The sequence below is a fragment of the Apium graveolens genome, chromosome 7, assembly GCF_009905375.1.
Source record: "Apium graveolens cultivar Ventura chromosome 7, ASM990537v1, whole genome shotgun sequence".
NCBI lineage: Eukaryota > Viridiplantae > Streptophyta > Magnoliopsida > Apiales > Apiaceae > Apium > Apium graveolens.
Genome location: NC_133653.1, coordinates 265,302,436 through 265,309,081, shown reverse-complemented (window position 1 = coordinate 265,309,081; position 6,646 = coordinate 265,302,436).

Genomic DNA, 6,646 nt, shown 5'->3' with positions numbered 1-6,646 from the left:
TGTAAATAATCGATCTGATCGGGTAAGCGTTAATAATTAGTAAATTAGTGTAGTAAATTGTAATTAATCATAATAATTAGGGATTAATTATTTTAAAATGCAATAATTATTAAATAATTATCTAAAAATATAATTAAGGATTATTTAATTATAATTAATTATTTATAATTAGTTATTAATTAATTAAATCTTGTTTAATTCATAATAATTAAACCGTTAGTCCGATTTGAGCAAAACGAAGACCCCTAGACTCAGAAAAATGAGACGAATCCAATAAAAATAATTGTGAGTCATAAATTCTCCCGGAAGAGAGTGATCTTGTGATAATTAATAGTTCGTAGGCCCTAATAGGGGTATAACTGAGTTGAATAAATCCCGAAAAATTATAATAAAATCAGATACGACTAGTAATGTAGGTATAAGCCCAGAATTGATTCTAAAAATAATTATAAATCTAAAAATTAATTATGTGCCTTACGTGCTACGTGCTTTATGTGATTATGTGAATAGATGTGTTGTATAAATGTATATATATATATATGCGAGTCAGATAGAAACGCATGGGTAGACTGATAAGGTTGCGTGATATCAATTCAAGATACGCGTATATAGTAAATTATCTAAACGCCTATCTTTCCATGATTTGTTCAGTGTTAGCAAGGCAGAGCAAGCTAGGGTCAGAAGACAGTGAGTTAAACCAGGTTAAGTACGCGCAATGCAAGTTTTTCCCCTATTCTAAATTCAGAATAGTGATTTATATTTCTTTTCTATCGTATCAATTCTCTTTGATATTCATTGTTCATATACACTGTTATCCATTTATTATTACTTGTTCCAGTTTCATTTCAATTCTTGATTTACCCAATTTATTGAATTCCCTGTTCATATTTCAATTCTTTTACCCTACATATACTCTGGTATATCCTGGTGTTAGGATATATCAATAGCATACCGATTGTTCCGGATGCTCAGCCTTGGACTGGATGGTTACTATAAAGGCTGGGTTTTTCCCAGACCATTAATTAATAGGCCATAGTTGCCTGAGTACTCCTTATGTTGGTTGGGTCTATGCAGTTGGGTATAGATCCGCACTATATTCTGACTGATCAGCAGATTATAGTGCATATGTTGGTTCTTGTTTCCAATCTTGTTCATTTGGCACTCGCCATCATTGGCAAATTATTATCATATACAGATACAGATGGTTGTTCAAACCAGCAGCTTATTGGTTCATTTATTTCTCTCTCTTTATAATATATATATATATATTGTTGCAGGCTTGTTGAGCAATTTTGGCTCATTTCTTTTATTGTCACTCCTATTGTTTTACAGTTAAGGTAGAGAATGAAACCCATCAGGACCCGCATAGTCAAGAAGCGAGTCAAGCAGCGGGACCCTCTTATACCAAGAGTGTTCCTTCCTATTCTCAAAGAGAGTTTTGAATTGCCAGATCAGGTGTAGCAGGATAAGTAGTAATGTTGGGTTGAATAAAAGTTTTGTGTAGTTTGAATAAAAGATTGTGTAGTGAAACTGTAGATAGAATAAAGTTTATAATAAAGAGAGTTATTGAGACAGGTTTTATTTAGTTGGGTTTGTAATAAAGTGTAGTGCATGATTCTTGTTTTCAAACTCAACCCTTAAAAGATCCTGAGTAGTGATAGTTCGGGGTAATTATTATATTTATATTCCGCTTGTGCAGGTATAGTTGGTAATTGTTGTTAATAATGCCCCAAATCTATACCCCGGATTTGGAGGGTGTTATAACTCCCCTCCTCATGTCTGTGCTAAAGGGAGGGAAGTACCACATGTGCTTAAGGGTGTTGATGAACCCCTCTATAAACCATCAATTGCTGAACCATTTGATGCGACCTCTTCTGTTATTCAGGAAGAAATACGTGCTGAAGATCATGCTAATGAGAAGGTTGTTTCCAAGTCAAGTGTGTCGAAAGTTCCAGTCAAAGTTGTGAAAGCAACTGAGACTAACTCAGACACACATGAGTTAGATAACAAAAATGTCATGTCTGCCATGCATAAATTGCCTGCTATTAATCACTCTCATAAAGCATGTGGTGTTTCTAATTGTATATCTTGTGCTTTTAATATGATGTATGCTTATTTTAATGGTAAGCATGTTTCTAATGATAAGACTACTCCTCGTCAGCATGTGAATAACAAGAAGCATGACAGGTCTAAGACTGCTAGTCCTTCTAAGGCAAGAAAGGAGACATTTGTGCCTAAGCTTAAACAGAAATTTGTTAAGGCTGTTTACAAGGTCAAATGTTCAGTCATTGAGAAAGTTGAGACAATTAAAATTAAAAATGTTGTTTTGCCTGACAAAGGACAGTTCTACAAGTATGCCGGGCCCAACCAAGTTTTGGTTCCGAAGAAAGGTTAATCCATTTGTGTTGCAGGGCATTAAAACAGGTGAAACCGGAAGTGTGGATTCTTGACAGTGGATCATCAAGACATATGACCGGAGATAGAGCCCTGCTATCAAATGTGGATTGAGAAAGCTGGCCCCCTGGTTACCTTTGGAGATAACAGTAAATGTTTATCTGAGGGATATGGCTGTTTGCAAGCTGGTAATGTTATCATTGAACTTGTAAATAGTGTCTATATTTTTGCTATATTTATATAAGTTTATATTTGTATTTTCTGTAATTGTAAATATTGTATGATATATGAAATTGAATGCTGATATCTTGTTGATAGATATTTGGTATTTAATTCATTGATATTTGTTTTTATTATTATTATTTATATTATATTATTATGTTTATTTATTTTATTTTTATTTTATTTTATTTTAAATATTATGCAACATAACAGTTGGTATATAAAGTACCTGACAAGTATCGGTCAATGATATTTTGTTAACATTATGTTGCAGATATTTGTGAGCTCTTGATATGAATGAGAATTACTTAGACTTTACCCTAAGTGATCAATGTTTTATCAAAAAAAACTCATTCATATTGAAATACAAAATCAAACTTCTTTCTACATTAGTGATTTCTTATTTCATGTAAAATCTTTTGAAATCACTATTGTACATCATTATCTCTATAGTGCCATATATGCTGTGTTACAGGTTCAGTCTCCAATGACTTTCTTTCATTGACAGTCATGAGGTTGAAAACCCACAACGTCTATCCCAGACTGTAAAGACAAATACAAAAATAGAACCAACCAACACTCTCTTACCACTAAATATAGTATGAATGAGCGTGAGGGAGATAGTGCCTCAGTGTACCACATAAGGAAGGTTCTGTAGTCAACCCAGTAGCTCTGTCTCCTACAAAGATGAGTAGTATTTAAACCGACACAACTGCTAACCCCCCATACATCTTCTCAAAAAGATGTAATGGTTGAAAAGGCATAAAAACAGTTACTAGATTCATTCTCTCAACAGGGTGTGTCTATTAAAATTTTTCTGTCGGCCAGGGTATCCGATGTAGTGTCACCACCTCAAATATAAACAATTCTTGATGCACAAGGAAAGGTTACACACATAAAGGATGAGTTGACGTAAACAAGAGTTTCGACCATTTTAAGGTCAGATTCGATTGTTCAAGGTTCGTTAATGGACCAATTGCCTTTACAGGTGTTAGGAGAGGATACTGATCCAAAAGCCATATGTCAGTGGTCAGTGTCTACCTCCCCAGGCTTAAATCCCCTGGATGCATCCGCGGATAGTGGATCTGACATAGGCGCAGATCGGCAACTTGTTGACAATGATTCAGATATTACCTGATGAGTCACAAGGAAATGTCTTCACAGACATTAGAAGGGAACTTTGATCTTTATGCTAAATTCGATGGATCATTGTTTACCTTCCCAGAATTAAAATCTGGAACCCTAAAAGGGAAACTAGCAACTTGTAAATTATGACTCAGATTCATCTGACGAGTTTAACAAGGATGGGAATTTGTGAACTCCCATTGCACCACCTGTGACCTCCTTAAGGATGGCTAAGGTGATTTTCCTTGCTGGTACAGGTGGAATATGGAGCTATGAGAGGAGTGATACACTTGTGAGAAAGAGTGTAAACACGAGTGGAGAGAAGAGTGAAACACATGTGAGGTACACTAAACAGAATCACACACTCACAGTGAGGAAGAAAGAGAAACTACTTGTTATTTCTTTTCCAACCAAGTGGAATATGAGAACTCCTTCAGACGATGGCATACATTTCTTCACTAAGGGGGAGATAAAAGCTTAAGTAATAGTTTGGAGGATTCCTCAACTAAGGGGGAGAAATTGCAGGGAGTAAGAAAAAGGTAAAGAACATGTACACTACACCACACCATTGTTGTTTGTAACTGCGGATCCTATTGTATGGGAGAGGTGGTAAACACAAGGTGATTTTCTAGTAAGGGAAGAAGCTGTTTTTAAAAGGGGAGTACCATTGGCTTTTATCTGCGGATCCTATTGTACAGGAGAGGTGGTAAACGAAGGTGATCTTCTTTAATCAGTTGATTCTCATAGGGGGAGAAGCAAGAGAGATATGGGCTTCTCAACAGGAAATGTGGTTGTACAAATGAAGATGGAACTACTTGAAGATATGTTCAGTCTAGAGGAACATCTACTTGGAATCTGGAAAATGTTAAATCTAGTCCAGAACTTTTCTACTATTTACTTTGCATTTCTTTTTATATCTTTTTCTTATTTGTTAGTTGAGTTATCCTCTAGGTATATGTGTGTTATTGTCTAACAAACAAATAGGGGGAGATTGTAAGTCATATGTCATAGCCTATTTGTATATTCGAGGTTTCAACTCAACTCAAATAAGAATGTAATAAGTAAATAGTGGATCTACCGTCAAAAGAGATCTCACAGAGTAATATATGTCAAAGGATTCAGAAACAAGGTTCATCTACAGACTTGAGGAATTAACTCACTGGAAGAAGTTCAAGAAATTGATCATGCCTCAGTGATATAAATCAAGAGTGTGGATTTAATCAAGTGACAGAGATCTCATCAGAGTATCATTAATTACAAGGATTTAATCTGAAGAAAATCAAAGTATCAAAGTCAAGACATGAAGAAACGTCACGGAAGTTAGTCACTCATGAACCAGACAGTACATCGAGTGTCAACGTTGAAGTGGTGGAATTGATTCATAATTATCAGTGATTTTCAGAAGATATTCAGAAGAATGGTTGCTGCTCAGGGTTAGTATTAATTCTCTATTAATTAATTAAGTCATATAATTTAATTAAGAAAATAAATTATATCTGCAAAGATTAATTTATTTGATTAATTAAATTAATTGATTAATTAATTCAGAATTAATATTAAGGATTTTCAGAATTTAAATTGGATTAAAATTCATTTAAATTCAGCAAGTCAAACTGATTGTACTAGTATGACAATCGGTATGACAATCAATAGTCATACCGAAAGTCATGCTAGTACAAACAATTATCTTGCCGAAAGTTACACTGGAAGAGAATTGTCTTGCTAGTTCAATCAGATTGTCTTGCTAGTACAAACAATTGTCATACCGAAAGTCTCTCCAGTTCAACAGCTTGTCTTGCTAGTATAATTGGATTATCTCACCGATTGTCATTGCAGTTCATTCTATTCTGTTGTTTGATTAAAAGAAGCAGAACACATTCATTCAATCCAACAATACAGAACCCGAGAACAAAAGAAAAAGAAGCAGAACAATATTTCATCTTCTCTGCAAAACTTCAAGATCAATTTCTAGATTGTAAAGTTAAATCCAATCAACTAGAAATCTTTATCTTGTTCTTATGTAATAATCTAGCGGATCAAAATCCCTAGAACTTAATCTCAAATTGCGTTTAGCATTTGAATCTTTTTATTACAAAAATAGAAAAAGTTCATGTCGAATTTATTCTAGATTTGTGATAATTAATTTGAGATTAATTCCTTGTAATCGATACAGTTGTTGTAACAACTTTCAAGTTTAAAAATATTTTTATTTAACTTGAATTTTGTTTCAATTTTTTATTCCGCGCTAAATTCGATTATTCAGTGTAGTTTGTATTCAACCCCTCGTTCTACAAACACATTGGTACCTAACAAAAACATATGAACTTTCATATTTACTACGAGTACAGACCAGTTAAGAATATGGATGGGATACTATCATTGTAGAATATAATGTAATGATGAATGAAGTAAGTTGATGTATGCCATTGCAAACAAGTTCATACACTCATGCACATGGACAAGGCTATATACGGGTCAAAGGGAGCCTATATTTTTTTACCCTATATTATATAATTCTTAAAAAATATATTTTATTATATATTTATGGGAATTGAAATTTTTCCACTTAACGTAAATATTTTGTCGCCGACTAAAAAATATTTGTCACTATAAATCAAATTTTAATTATTAGATTTTTTTTATTAATATATTAGACCAAATTCAAAAAAAAATTAAACAAAAATATGCATATAAGCAATTATACTATTTTTAAAAAATCGATTATGGAAGTATATCATAAAGGTAAACGTCAATTTATCTCTTTTGAAAAAATAAAAGTTTTCCGGTCTTCTTATACCACAAACTCATACCTCACTTATTCATTTTTTGTACAACAAAGCTAGCCGTTTAATGTATTATCAGTTTTTTAATTAATATTGACCCACTCATAGTGTCATTATTCAGA